Below are 15,697 nucleotides of genomic sequence, written 5' to 3' on the forward strand. Positions count from 1 at the left end.
ATGGTACTGCACATGGAAAATATTTTTAATCAAATATATGGAACTATGTGCACAGTCTCCACGAGAACTTTGCCTCGCCAGGGATCCAACTTGAACTTACACATTTGTACTTGAGCGCATCATGTAACGAACCTCACCAGGGATCCCCACTACCTCCCAAATCCTCTTCCATCAATTTTTTTAAATGACGTCTCTGTAAATGAATAGTGTATACTGTTTAAAAAAAACAAGTACGGGGGAAACCGGCTGCCGCAGTGATACGCTTTTCCCTCCATTTTGGGAACAAAAGTTTTGTAGGAAGTTAAGTCAAGGGTTTGTACACGGTTTATTAGCGGACGGTCGGGCGGAAATGCATAATCGCTGCCCCGCGTCACAGCGGCTTCGCGTCAAGTTGAACTTTCCCCCGACATCAAGTCTCTGAGATGCCGCTGCGTCGCTCGCCGTGGCTCATCGTCGCCACCTCCCATTGGAAATGGGAGGTGGCGACGATGAGCGATGAGGGCCAGGCCGATAGGGTAGGCGAGATGGACGAGTTAGACCAGCTCTGTCTACTCTGTCTCCAACGGAATTCTGTTTCCAAATGGAATTGTTTTGATTTAATTCCGACCTAATCCTGCACTACGCTTTTCCTCCCTCCGCGAGGGGAGATGATTTAGCCTCGGTGCAAAGTTGGTGTTTTATACTGTATGCTTGTACGTTCTTTCAGGTGTCACTAGCTGGGTAAAATAACCCTTCCCCGTAGCGAAAGTATACACGCTCCGAAAGGCTTTGTTCTAGCAATCACACCAACACTCTTATCTATATTGACCCATCTATCTATATGTTCTTCACGGAGTGTAGTTAGTAGAGATGAAGAGCCCTCTTATTAGTCACAGGCATTTTGTATTGAGAGGGGAGAGAGGCAAGATATGCATAATATATTTGAGTGTGTGTGTGTGTGTGTGTGTGTGTGTGTGTGTGTGTGTGTGTGTGTGTGTGTGTGTGTGTGTTATTGTTCTTGAGTTGTTTATAAAGTCGGGCTGCACGCACACAAACTTCCCCTCAGACTTTAAATGCCGAGCCGAGCCGCTCAGGGACAGGTTTTTCCTCCGACTGAAGCCGATTGGACCAATTATCCGGTTCGTCTGGAACAAAGCGTCTGCCGCTAAAAGAAATACGATGTTCTCTCTTCCCACCTGACTCCACCTTTCTTCCTTTGTCTCCCCCATTCTCTCTCTCTCTCTCTCTCTCTCTCTCTCTCTCTCTCTCTCTCTCTCTCTCTCTCTCTCTCTCTCTCTCTCTCTCTCTCTCTCTCTCTCTCTCTCTCTCTCTCTCTCTCTCTCTCTCTCTCTCGCTCGCTCTCTTTTTCTCTCTCTTTTGCTTTTGCTTTAATGGAGTGTGTGATCAATCCCAGTCAGAAAAATTATGACGTGCAGCCACCGGGGGCGGCCGGTCCCAAAACCGGGGGTCACTTTAATCAACTCAGTATTATGACTTTGCAAATTACCTCAGATCTGGGTCAGCGAGCCAGATTGGTCTAGTCTCACGGAGCGGTGATCATGTCATGGATTGGGCTCGGAATCGGAATCAGAATCTGCTTATTTAGCCGAGTGCATTTTCCCATATGAGGAATTTGTGGTGAGGATTGGCACATTACTGGACTGAAAAAAAAAAGCTTGTCAAATATCCAGAGAAAATAACTAAGTGATTAAAACATATAGCCACATATACACAAATATTTACAGAATATACAAAAAGTGATACTATGCACAGGATAAGTGAAGTTAAAAGGCAGTAGTTTGGCGTAAGTGTAAATATGGTTTCCTTTATTGACTTACTCTAACCGTAATTTTAATTCTAAACCCATCATTTTCATACCTCAATATAACAAAAAAGGAAACATATAAACATAAAAATACATGAAAGATCATTACAAATATTTCCTAAATACTTGAAAAAGATTTGATCTGTGGATCAATTTTAAATTAACAACAAATATTCCTAAATCCAATGCTCTATATAAATATAGATGGATATACTGTACAGGAAGAATTCATATCAATACAAAGAATACAATGAGTGAACAGACCACTGCCTGTGGCCCTGAGAGATCTTGCTGCTTTGTGTGTAATGAACATTTCTTGTATATACTGAGGTGCAAGGCTATTTAGAGCTTTATATACAAGTAGCAGAATCTGAAAATCAATCCTAGATTTAACGGGGAGCCAATGTAGAGATCTAAGAACATGTGTGATGTGTTCAAACTTTTATTCCCAGTGAGAACGCGTGCAGCCTCATTTTGGATTAACTGTAGTCGCTGCACAGTCGATTTCGGGAGACCGGTGAATAGGCCATTTCAGTAGTCCAATCTACTCATTATGAATGCATGGATTAGTGCCGTCTGCCGCCCTCTGTTCTGTAGTCTGCATGCTGGGAGGCTGGGGGCTGACCAGGGACCCGATGGGGGCGCGGAGCTGCCCGACACGACGGAGGCGCATGGCGGACCGCTCTGCGCCCTGGGCTGATCGCTGTAGGTGGGCTGCCACCAGGTACGGGAGGTGGGCGCACTGGGGCACGGTTGGGTCCGGGGGGAGGGGGTCTGCGTGGCTGCGAGTATTTCTGTTTAATTGTTGTTAAATTGTAAAATGTTCCGTGACATCCATACATTAATATCATTAATACACTGAGTGAGTGTATGGGGAGTAGGTCATCAGGAGATAGGGATATGTACAGTTGTGAACCATCTGCATAATTATGGTAATTTATTTTGTGTTTCTAAACAATATGTGCAAGTGGGAGCATATAGAGTTTAAACAATGAACCAGTTTCGAACCGGGCCAGATAAGCCGACCCATTTTGTAATCTTGCTCATAAAATCTGATGGTCAACAGTGTCAAAGGCACCACTGAGATCCAGGAGCAGAAGAACAGATTGTGTTGTAGAATCAGTGTTTAAATGCAGATCCTTCACAACTTTAATAAGTGCTGTTTCTGTGCTATGGTGAGGTCGAACACCAGATTGATGAGTGTCTAAGAGGCTGTTTGAGGTTAGATAGTTGTAAAGCTGGAGGTAAACTGTTTTTTCAAGTATTTTGCTGAGGAATGGCAGGTTGGAAATGGGCCTATAGTTGAACCTCGAACAACAAAGCACTCACAATGAAATAGCGACGACACAGATAAACAGCTTCCAAAGTGGGATCCAGACGGGTCAGTTCCTGTGGAAAGATACAGTTATAGCCAGGGAACACTTATTCGAAGACAAAAACAACAACTTGACAATTGTGTCAAATTCACGCTTCAAGAAAAAGTCAAGCCAAGTCAAATTTATTTATGAAGCGCAATGATTAATATGACAAAAGCAGACCAAAGTGATCTGAATAAAGAAAATAAACAGGCAAAGCACAATAGACAGTACAAATGGTTCGAACTGAAAGGCAGATGTAAAGAGAAGGGTCTGAAGATTTAAAGGATTTAAAGCCGTTGGATGTTGACTATTCCTTGGTTTTCCGAAAATGGAGAAGCATGAGAACATTCTCTTCTCAAACTCCTCCATTTACTTTGATATATTTTGTAACTGCTATTTTTGAAGTTTTGAAACCTTTTTTTTTTCCCCCATTGTTTCTTGTTTATATTTAGGTTCATTTAATTTTCTTTTGTTCATTTTCACGTTTTTAGGTTTAAAGTTACTGGTTGCATTTGTACTATTCATCACTTATTTTTAGCTTTTTTCTGGTTTGTTGTTAATTGTTAGGTTATTGTATATCGATTTTCTTTTTATCTTCTGGCTAATTCTCAGGTTTGTTGTATATCGCTTCTTTTCTGTTATTAATATTTTATTTTATTTTTATTTTTTATTTTATTCTTCTTTTATTGTATTGCTTTTTGTTAATTTTTATGTTTTTACATTGTTTTATCATTAGGTTATTAACATGTTTAGGTTATTGTAGATTGCCATTTTTTATTGTTCATTGTTTATTTAAGGAATAGTGTTTATTGTTTGGTTTCGTTTTACTGCAGTGTTTCCCATACATTCATTTATTTGTGGCGGCCCACAACAATATCAACATTGAATGCCACATATTGATTTTCAATTTTTTTTACTATTTAAAATGGGTTAAATATTATTTCATTGTAGAGCTGCGAATTGATTCGCTCAGCCCCTGCTTGCCCCCACTCTCACTCTGTCTCTCTCTCTCTCACAAACACATCGACAACGGACCCGAATTGCCCTCCTCTCCGTGCACACCCTGAGTCATCACACGCAGGATGTTTGGGTTGGTTACCGAAACCCTGTACCCTGTACAACCTGTACGATCGGTATCTACCGGACTAAATCGCAACGCTGATACTGTTGTTTGATTTCGGTGCCATGTCCGAGCTGCCGACTGAAATATCCACCCTCCGATGCTCCCAAATCGCCACACGCACCTTCACTAACATTATGGTTTGAAGCTCGCCGCTTGAAATCCTCTGTATTATGTATTCTCTGTAACTGCTTTCCTCTCCTGTGCAACTCGATCCAAACAGAAACGTCCCTCGTCAAAGTCACATTATAGTGGCTTGCTAAGCCAATCAGATAAAAGAGGCGAGTATGAAAAGTTTTCACTACCGATAACATCCGGTTCATACAAACTATCAGTATGTTTTTAACAATGCAACATGTGAAAAGGGTTTAGTTAATAAAAATCTGTAAAATAGATTGCCCCGATCTAAAATAAAAAAAGTTTTACAAAAACAAGAATAATAAAAAAAATAGCCCTCGATTTGTCTGTCATTCTCATCATGCATTAAAGCCCTCAGAAATAATATGATTTAGTTTATCAAAATGCAAGTACGTTTTGGGTCCTCTCTATGTCCTCTGAGGGAGCGATCGGGGTGCCCCTGTCTCCCTCTCCATGCGTAATGGAGGCATTGGAGAGGGAGCGATCGCGTGTCCTGTTCCTCAAAATAAAATAAATAAAACATGGTGTTCAATCTATCTATCTATCTATCTATCTATCTATCTATCTATCTATCTATCTATCTATCGATCTACAATAATGCTGCAGAAAGGAGTCCTGAATCCCGGAAATTAGTTTGCATTTTGGAACTTCCGGTTGCCTCACCTCGAAGTCAATGTTTTTTTTGAATGGGTTTTTTGGTCAGATGTCTAAAATAAGGTCTGTGGTTAACACAAGGTTAAGAGAATTTAACATTTTGTTGTACGACTAAAATAAAATACTTCAGGTTTCTAACAAGTGGCTAAACGAGGCTACAGAGGCTGTTGGGAACATTAAACGTTGTCACGCCGAATACGGAAAGTCATCTATTCACTTGTCCGCCTTTACAGCCTCGAGTTATGTTTAAACTTGCGCTCTTGCAAACTATTGTAACTCAAACCTTTCAAGCTTTTGTTGAAGAGGCAAAAGCGCAAAATCAAATTCCAAGTTGGAAGCCTGGTGGTGGTGACGTTGAAGCCATGTGACCGTGGTGTAGTTCCTTTATCGCCTAATGTTCAATGTATAATTCTGGCGATTGCGTTTACGCTTCAAAAATAATTCAAGTGAAGTTCATTTGTGGAGACCATCTTGCTGAACAAAACGTGTAGGTATCAGAAACTTTTGTTTTGCCACAGAGCTTATTTTCTGCAATAATCTGCAATAATTTCCATCCCTCATATATGAATGAACACATTATGAAAGATATAATTCAGATAAATTCATCGCAAAACAGATACAATTGTAGAATAGTGTAACAAGAAGGACCTTAGGACCCTGCAGCAATACTGAATTCCAGGGAAGGCTGAAGGGGGCGGTATAAAGGCATGGGACTCTCACAGGATTTTAAAGATAATCACATTTGTAAAGAAGTGTAGAGCCTCTGTCAACATGGTGTCGGTGTTGAACTCTAAAGAACCAACTTGAGGTACAAATGTAAAAACTTGTAACGGAGGTTCAGGGTTCTGATTAGTGAGGGGCCGGCGAAGCCTTGTGAAGCTTTGGGGCTTTCTTCCGGTTTGTGTCAAAAAAAGAGCCGAAGCTTCGAGCCATTGAAAACGCAGAGGACAGGGACATCTGGTGGTTTGCAGGAGTCACGGCAGCCACTTTATCTGGACGCATCAGCCAGCAATTCTGATACAACAATTCAATCTGTCAGCCATCTGTGCTATTCTCCGCCAATATTTGTCACCTTGGTATCAAATATACAACGTGTGGTGATTTCCTCTTTTGTTGGTATATAGCGGAACAATTTCAAACCAGTCACACCTCTGAAGGTTCAGACGCCATCAGTCACGTGATAATGGTAATCCAATACAAGCTCCAACACATTGTGCCGAACCAGTGTGCTTCACCAGCGTGAATCAAGCATCGGTGTATGGGTATTAAACGGCCCATCCCTAGTTCTGATTGTTGCATTTGTAAACCCATGCAGCCTTATAATTTTTGACTTTCTGCTGCACATATTTATGTATGTAGATGGAATCGTTTAATACGGCAGATCCTGATTAACGTTGACTATGGAATCGCCTTTGAAGGCCATTTAAGAAACTTTTTTACCTTAAAATTACAGCTTCAAAATCATTTTGATGGTACACCGACTTATGATATAAAGAATGGCACATTATTTATTATTATTACGATTTATTACACACACTACGTGTGTAATAAATTGTAATGAACTTTTACCACTATGTCACTTCCTTGTTGTTTGGCTCTGGTAATTGCCTTTTTTTTTTTCCTGGTAAAATCTAGAAAACAAACCCAACGATACCCAACGATGTTCTGAATTTCATAATCCTTTATTTGATGTGCATTCCTCGTTAATCGTGTGCCACAGCAGGCCATAGCATAAAGCCCTCAGCTCGTGGAAATGGTCAATCATCGGGTATGCAAAATTGTTGGATTCTCGTGTAGCATTTAGGACATGAATAAAGCATCAATTGTTTTAACAAATTATAATACTAAAGTGGTGAAACTAAGGTCTGGTTCTATTACAGATTACAGAAGTGCTGCACAGCTCAACAACCACTGTTTTTGTTCCCTACCTAGAAATAAATAGATAACTGTATTTAGAGATTGTTTACTTGGTAGTGGTGCTGTTTTGCTCTGTTGCCTAGGGGTCTATTGGAATGTTTTGTTTTAGATTTGTTTATCCGTGGTGAAACGGACCTTTAAATCCAAAAATACTCTGTGTTGGTGCGTTGCTCAGCACATGACTTCTAATATGGCCGCCAGTCTCTAACAATGACCAGCGAAGAAGATCAGCCATATTTGAAGTCGAGTGTGGTTTGTGTCAGGTGCAAACTGACTATTTTTGGATTTAAACATCTCTTTCAACACGGAAAACAAAATAACATTGCTGTTATGCTAAACACATCTACCTAATCTTGGACATATCTTCAAAGATCAGTTCTGACTCTGGAAAGCAGGTAAAACATTTTGTTTACATTGGCAAATATGGGTAAGTTTTAACACAAGCACATGACGTGAATCTAAAATACAGCAACCATTCAAGTCAGTACCTTGGTCCTCAGTTATTGTACTTTTGGGGATAGGTTTAGATTTATGTGCAGTGACTATAAAACATTTGAATATTATGACTAAATCTATAATAAAACTTCCCACACTGTTCATTTGTTGCATAAATAAAATGTGTATATATTTAAAATTGTATTTAAGATATTCTGGTTCTCACTTAACCTTGATATTACAATGTAGAAATTATGAAAGTTGATTTAATCTATTCAACTTTACCATGTAGATGTTTTTTGATAACTTTGGAGTTTTTGTCAATGTTTATAACGCCTTTTATGGATGAAAAATTATTTCGTTTCAGTTCCACTTTGCTCAGGTTGTCTCCCTGGCTTCAGTTTGGTGTCGGGGCTATGTGGTGTGGGGATGGTATGGTGAGCAGCCACACCTGTCCTGTCCTTGATGATTGGGATCAGGGTGGCTGCATACCTGTTTGCTTGTTGGTTGGCCTAACGAGCAACAAGTTAAAACCCCCATTCCCACCCACACTCAGGATAGGAGCCCGTGTCATGACATGTTCTATCTGCTCCTGGGCTAATTCCAGCTAGCCCACTCTCTACAATAAACTGGTGTTTACAACCCCCCTGTTGTCTGTGTCTCTGTGACGGAGGGCTCTGAAAATGCCACTTAGGTGGCGTGTGGTGGCGAACCTGCCACACTGGTACCTGTACAGGGACTCTCTGGCATGTTGAGGGACACAGAAGGGCCATCCGAAGATGCCCTAGAGCCACCAGCGGTTCAACAGGTGGCCCCAGCCACAACCCTCTGCCGTCTGGCAGGAGCAGAACCCAGGGTGTCCGGGGGAGGACCGGGGGAGAAGCAGGCGCAGCAACCACCACAGGTAGCTGCTGACCGCTAGCTTCTCCACCCAGCAGCCATTGCTGGGACCATCCAACAGCCCAGCAGCTAGGCCACCCCTCCAAACAGCCCCTGTGACAGCCAAGACCGACCATGCCTTCACCAGCCAACACAGTAGCTCCAGGTGAAAGGAGGGGTGTCTATATCGTCACTCTGGAGGAAGCCGTGGTGTTCCAGGGCACCAGTAAATATCTTGTGGACATTTGTTTGTTAAGGTAAGGAAACCCTCTTTCAGGGTCTGGTGTTTTTATCATGTTAGGTTTAGTAACCTTAGGTCAGAGTCAGAGGATACACACCTTAAAATGCATCATCTCGTAAAATGATGTGGGGGTTGATGAATAACCACGATATTCCCCCCTTTGTGACTTCTAAAGTCACATTCTAACAGAATAACGAGGATATGCGAATGACTATAAGTGGTAACACTGATTATGCTGGATAACAATGTACCTAAATACAACAACAACCTTAATATGACTGGTACATAAGAAACCACTCATCTGCGGTAGCCTTTGGTGGTGAAGTTCAACAAGTCCCCTTCGCAGCCGCTGAATACGCAGCAGTTGTTGATTGAGGGTGGTCACCTGCTGGCCCAGATTGTCGGTGATGGTATTGAGTATGTCCATTGGATCCTTGTATGATTTCAGCTGATCGAGGTGAGCCTTAGCTCTGTGGCAGGCCCTGAGTGACCCGAACCACCGTTTTTCCCTGATGTGTTTGGATCCCAGGCGGTGGACCTGAAAAGGTGGAGCCTGCACTTTGGTTTCATGGGTTGTAGGCCTACAGAGAATCTGGCCAGTATGGGTGTGAACCCATCTGAGGGGAACCTTTGGGGGTTCTGGTGCCATTGATTAAGTGTGGGAAATCTCTGTTTTTGGGGCCACTGTTTTTCCAGGGGGAAATGCCTGGGGAGCATTTGCAGAGGATATAAAGCCTGACCGGGTGTCATGAAAGGTAGGTAGGGGTACTATCAAAAGGCCTGAATGAGAGGATGTCAACGGGCATGAATTGAGCGTATTGGGGCGGGGTTAGCATTCTGGTTCCCAGGGGTGGGCATAGTAGGGGCCTGTATGTTTTGGGCGGGATGGTGATCATAGGTTTCCTTCCAGTTGTAGCCGTTTGCCATGATTTTCTTTTGAAACAATAGCAGAGTTAGTGGTGTCGTGACTATACATCCGCCACTGTACGGGCTCTTCCATAGGCATGTATAGGGGTTCACATGGTTGTTTGTTAGTGTTATCATGTCTGGGGGTTAGTGGGGATGTTACATGGGTGGTAGATTTCTGTCTGATCTGTGTGTTCGCAAGTCGGGGTGTAAGTGGGGAGCCTATACTGGTGGTAGATGTGTGCATGTGTTGCATACTCATTTCCTTCTATGTGCATGGGGAACTGGCCCGTTATAGCCTTTGTCATTTTCTTAACCATAACACTAATCAGTGGGACTACACAACAAGTTATCATTACTACTGACAGAATTAAATTGATAGCAATCCCTATGCTTTCTATTGAAATAAAAATCTGTTTTGCAGGGTCATAAGGGAAACGGCATGCAGTTGTTCTCTCACTCCCTCTAAAACCCATATAGTGTGGTTTATGAAGGGCTGTTGATTATACCATAAGTAATCAACCCGTCTGCTGTTGCGAGCTAGATACTGAGCATTTGCTGCCTGTACGTACATGGGAATTGAGCCTACGACTTGTTCCGACACTATCCAATCCTCGCCTATCATTGGGTGTTGAATGGTCAATGGGTACGCCAGAAGACTCTTGGTTAAACGCAACGTATACCTGAGGATCTAGTAGCCATGGCATGGTAGCACTTATTTTGCGCCTTGTACTTGCCTGCTCCTGTTGAGGGGCTAGTATTGTTAATTGTCCTGTTAACATAACTGGGGCGAAAATTCCAGTCCAGTTGGCTGGAGCAGGGACACAACTTAAAATTTTTAAGTGTCAGACCTGGCGCCCTAGATATAATTTCTTTGGCCCTTCCCCTTGGATGGTGTGTTATGCCCTCATATTGTTGACCCTCGCTTCCTCCGACTAGTTGCTTGCCCACTCTGACTTCCTAATGGCCGAGTGGTTTCACTGCTGCTAGTAGTCTCACCACTTCCTGAGCTGCTACTTGTTGGGCTGCTGCTTGTAGTGTCTCCACTTTCACGCCCTTCGGCTCTCTGCCTTGCAGCCAGGCTCCTGGATCGTCTCTCTCCCCGTGGGGAGGTGTCACTTTCCCCATCATCGTGGTGTTCCTGTCCCTGTGAGGCGGTCTCAACCGCCCCTTCCTGTACCGCCTGTCGCTGTGGGGAGGTTTCACCTGCCCCTTCTGCCCCCGAGGCAGTCACTCTTCTCCTATAAGCTGTAAATGTAGACTCTGGGTTCTTCTGTGCAGCAGCAGTGATTTAGGTGCAACCAGAATTTCTTACCTTCTACTTTAAGGGCAGTTCTGCTTGCTAATCGGACTTTGAACAGTCCTTCATGCCTAGGTTGGTTCCACTTTCTTTTGAATACCTTAACGTTCACCCAGTCTCCTTGCTGTATTCTTTGTAGGTCCTCTGAGATGCCTCTCTATTGTCTGTAGCACCCTTCACCTGTTGGAACACAGCTTTATGAATTTGTGTTAGATGTGATAGGTAGCTTTGCAGCTCCCTTTCCAGTTTCTCAAGTGAAACTGGAAAGGATGAAACTGGACGCTTATGGGTCAACCCATAAGCATTTAATGCAGGGTAAGGTGTGCTATTCTGTAAGTACTTCCCGTCTGCATGTCCATTGGTGAGGGGCATGGCAGTCTGAGCTGGCCCATTTCCCCTCTGCTGGGGTCTTGTTTGTTTCCTGTCCTTGGGGGATCATTTATCCCTCTGATTTGCTTTCCTCCAGCACTTTTGTATAGTCCAGTCTATCGTTGAACTCGGCTCTGGTGTCTCCTTCTGCTGCTTTCTGTTGGTGGTGTCGTTGTTCTTGGTTGTTGTGTGATGCCTATTCTATGTTTGTGACATCTGGCTCCTCCCCTTCCAACTGAGTGCCCGATTTGTCTTCCTCATTACTGCTCCCGGTTTGTTCTCTGTCCCTCCCAGGTGTTCCTTTCCCTTTCTTGTATTTTCTTCTTTGGTCTTTCTGTCCTTCCCTCAGTGTTAGGGTGACGTCTCCCTGTAACTTGTCCGTCACTTCTCGTCTGTTGTCTTGACTAAGGCCCAGCGGGTACTGTCCTATTTGTTGGTGATTTGTTGGTGATTGCTTCCCTCTTGTCAGAACCAACTTAGCACTTCCCTTTCTTTTGCTCTTTTGGCCATTGTGGAATTCTGTCATGCCATTTTTTCATGCAGTTGTGAATTCATTTTTTTGTGATCTGGATGATGCCTTATGATAATCTTGTCTGCTGAAACCACTTTGCTCCTCCCTTGGTCGGCCCCCATATATCCTTGTTGTATGCTGCTTGATAGAGACCTAAGTATTTCTGGTTCCTCGTCTAGCTCCCTTGTTTTAAGTAGTGCAATTATTTTCCATGCGGTGACTCCGGCTATGAATTTATTCCCTCCCATGGGGTTATACTCCAAGCTCACTGACCCGTCTCCTTCGGGGTGTCTAACTATGGGTGCCCACTTGCCCATCTCCCACCTAACTTGCCTGGGAATGACTGTGATACTCAGCCATGGATTCGGAGCCTGCCTATCACGGCCCTCGATAGCAAACCCCTCAGCTACCCTGAATATTGGGTTTAATGGAATGGTGGCTACCTCACCTGGATCATTGCACAACTGTTCTACTACTTGTGCATTCTTGGGGTCCACCAGTCACGCAATGCTTGCTCCCAGGGAACATTTGGGAAATCCTCTTTTACTTGAGTGAATTAACAAATTTGGTACTCTGCCAAAGTTTTAGATTGATCATTGATGTGCGTCCTGCCAGTGCTCCCACCCTCCTTGTCTTTGTATGTTAGTTCTAGCCAAGTGTGTGCATATACCCTTCATCTCTGTGTTCCCCTTCCCTTTATAGTATTCTGGTGACTTTGTCATCGCTAAAATGTTCTTTGTCCATTAACTATTGTTTATCTTTCAACTTGTAAGTTAGACAGCCATTCTGATTTAGGAATAATCTTACATATGCAGACTTTTATCTATACTTTTCCCATCTATCTATGGTGGGACAGTGCCTACAACCCCCTTTTTTCCCCTCAGTAACCAATTCAGAGCTGCAACAATGTTAATCCAAATTATGCCAGGAATCCTTTCACACCTATGTTGGTTGTTCTAATTATCTGTGTGTTCCTCCTGACACTTCACCCACTCCAGGTGGTTCATATATAATGTTCTCTCTAAATCACAGACACACAACGTATTTCACCCTTATAATAGCAATATTTACAAGCACTTATACACTTTTCTTGGCCAAGTGTCTCCGCCCTCAGGCTCTCTAGCGATGCAACTAAATGTACTACTGTGCTATTTTTTACACCTTTTCCTTATGGTTCTTCTATGCATTTGCCGGTGTTAGTGTTAGTCAAACAAATCCTCCAGCATACACAAGACGACCACACATCAACAGATTATAGTAACATTCAACAGAGAATCACGCATACTTTCCACACCATGGTTTTTTCACAACACACATGCACATAGATTATCTGCATCAGCCTCTGTTTAAGTCCCTTTTTCTGATTTAATTTATAATTACAGTAATTTTAAACTAGGTCAATATTTTAAGTTAATTGGAGAAGAGATTTTTCTGATACCTGCAATCTGGGTGGAGTCCTGCACTCAGACACAAACAGAATTTGCAAAAATAAAGGCTCCGCTTACCTTTGAATTTGGGCTGCCAGTTGTGTCTCTGAGGTGCAGGCTGGTCCCCCACAGGTTCCGCACCTCGGTCCTGGTCGCCGTTCGCTCCTGGCTGGCCCCAAAAGACTTGGAAGAAAAAACACTGGAACTGAGCAGAGTCTGATGCGAAAAGGCTCATTGTGTATCTGAGAGTCAAGTACAACAATAAACAGTGAGTGGGGCTCCGTAGTCCGACTGACAAACCTTTCTTTCTGACTTCCTTATAGACCCAAGATGTTCACTCCTCCTAGATCATGCCCTTCCCTTTTCAATGCAAGGAACCAATCACAGTGTTGTGGGCTGAATCCCAAGGAACCAATCACAGTCTTGTTACTAGGGAGTTTTTCCACTTTGGGGTTGTGTCCTAAGGAACCAATCACCCTCTTGTGGGGTGTGTCCCAATAAACCAATCACAGTCTTGATTCTAGGGAGTTTTTTTCCACAGTTCCTTTTTCATGGTTCCCGGAATGCTTGTGTTATTTTTCAACATATTTGGGCATGTTACTCGGTTCCAGGAATGGGAGTTTTTTTCCACTGTTCCTGTAATGCTTGTGTTAGATTTCACCATATTTGGGCATGTTTCCTTTTCCTACTGGTGTTTTGCCCGGCATGATTTTGGCCATGTTTCTGCAGGAGACTACGTTTTTCTGAACTTTTATGTTAACGTTCAACAGAACAATAAAGTCTTGTTTCAGTACTTCAGACTGTTGTTTCACAACATCACTGGCACTATGATGGTTTTCACAGTTGGATGTGCAGCCAGGATATGCTGAAATTTTTCTGTCATGTCAGAGACTATATCCTTGGGAAGGCAGTGTATTTTGGTGCTATGAGTGCACATGCTTCTTACATCTTCTACAGCAAATTCACCCACAATCAGAGTTTGGGGCCCAGTCATTAGCTTTTATGGAGCCATTTACTTTCAAAGTTACTCTCACTCTTTACCTTTCTGTGTAAAGATGAGACCTTATCCAGGTCGTCAGATGGAGATCCAGGGTCCTGCAACGGTTGGAGCAAATCTGTTCTCCAGTTGCACACTTTGTAGGACACTGGGTTATTTCCTACCAAGGGCAGGTGTCGAAGAGGCACTATGCCTGGATGATAATGCAGGCCAGCTGGTCGCATCACAGATCTCAGAGCGCTGGGCTCTGCCTGTTACTCTGCATGTCCTCTCATTTCCCAGGGTAATGATTTACCCTTAGGCTTAGCACCCTCGGAGTCCCATGGAGGAGATATATTACCCAGTACACAGCCCTGTTTCTCGTTCATCTTGTTGGGGCTAATTAGCCGTGTGGTAGCATTATCTTGTCCACTGATTTAAGTCCATGGTAAAGTGGTGTCATTCCCACATAGTCCGCTCACTTCCACATTCACTTTTAACTGGTAATTTTTGGTTTCCAGCACTGCAATCTTCTGTTGAAGTTTGTGGTAGACATCTGTGGAGAAGGGTGGCATTTTGCTGCTATTTAGCTTAGCTGAGCTTAGGGGAGGGGAGCCTTGTCCACTGTAGCTGGTGCTGGTAGTAATCTTTTATCAACAGTTGTAAAACAAGTGTCTTGTTATTAGAATGTGAATAGAGAGGCAGTGAAAAAAGGCATATACGGAGGAACGGAGAGCAAAGCAAAACAAATCTGCTCCGCATGAAGGACAGACAATAGTGAGGAGGATGGAGGAGGTACCTGCTGTCCCACCTGCACGATCCACAGAATCACAACCTCCAGGGCCTGAAGTAAGTCTCCTGTGTGTGTGTGTGTGTGGGGGGGGGGGGGGATTTAGAATACAGGTACTCCTCACTTAACGACCGAGTTCCGTTCCTACCACCAGGTCGTCAAGTGAATTGGTCGATAAGCAAGGACCCACCCCCTTACCGTGAAATAGCGGTAAGGGGGCGTGACGATTGTGTATGCTAGTGGAGTGAATACTGACAGACTGCAGGAACGAGAATAAGACTGAGACTGAGAACGGTGAAGCGTGATGACATGCTTGGACGGTATTGTGCGCAGTGTACAATACCGACTGTTTTTTAGGGGGGGGTCAAATAGACACAAGACATGATTGTTTTTTTTGTTTTTTTTCTTTATTGCTTAAAAAAATAAATTTTTCTTTTTCATGTCTTGTGTCTATTTGATCCAAACATAATCAAAGGGTCCAAAAAGTGAACATAATACAAGGGTCAAAATTACCCATCCCCACACACACATTGGGGGACAACATCAGGACAACATTCCATCTGCTCCCAGCCACATTTTTCGGTACTGTGACCAACTCAGAACACACATTGTGGATCTTTAATAACTTTTAATTAACTTATTTAATTTTTTAGTATGATCAATTCTAACTAATTTACTGTATTTTTTTCACGTATTTGAATTCACAACACACAGAAAATAAAATAAAACAGCTGTTTCTCCATGGTGGGAGTGACATTGCCGGACAACGGACAGCACAGCAGTCAGCCAAATAAATATACTTTTGTTTCAACTTTGGCAGTAAATAATGGCAATTACAACAATACAACAAGCCTGTTTGAAATATTTAATTT

At 43.0% G+C, this 15,697-nt stretch overlaps 1 protein-coding gene across 1 annotated transcript in view; it reads right to left on the minus strand.

The window, feature by feature from the left end:
* Window positions 1–13,220, minus strand: part of spry2 (sprouty RTK signaling antagonist 2) — a 19,948-nt gene extending 6,728 nt beyond the window's left edge. Inside the window, exon 1 of the mRNA XM_079996556.1 lies at window positions 13,138–13,220. The gene's annotated coding sequence lies outside the window, so the exon portion shown is untranslated. The remainder of the gene's footprint in view (window positions 1–13,137) is intronic.
* Window positions 13,221–15,697: the final 2,477 nt, after the last annotated feature.

Source organism: Zeus faber (assembly GCF_960531495.2).
Source record: "Zeus faber genome assembly, chromosome: 2".
Classification (NCBI taxonomy): Eukaryota; Metazoa; Chordata; class Actinopteri; order Zeiformes; family Zeidae; genus Zeus; species Zeus faber.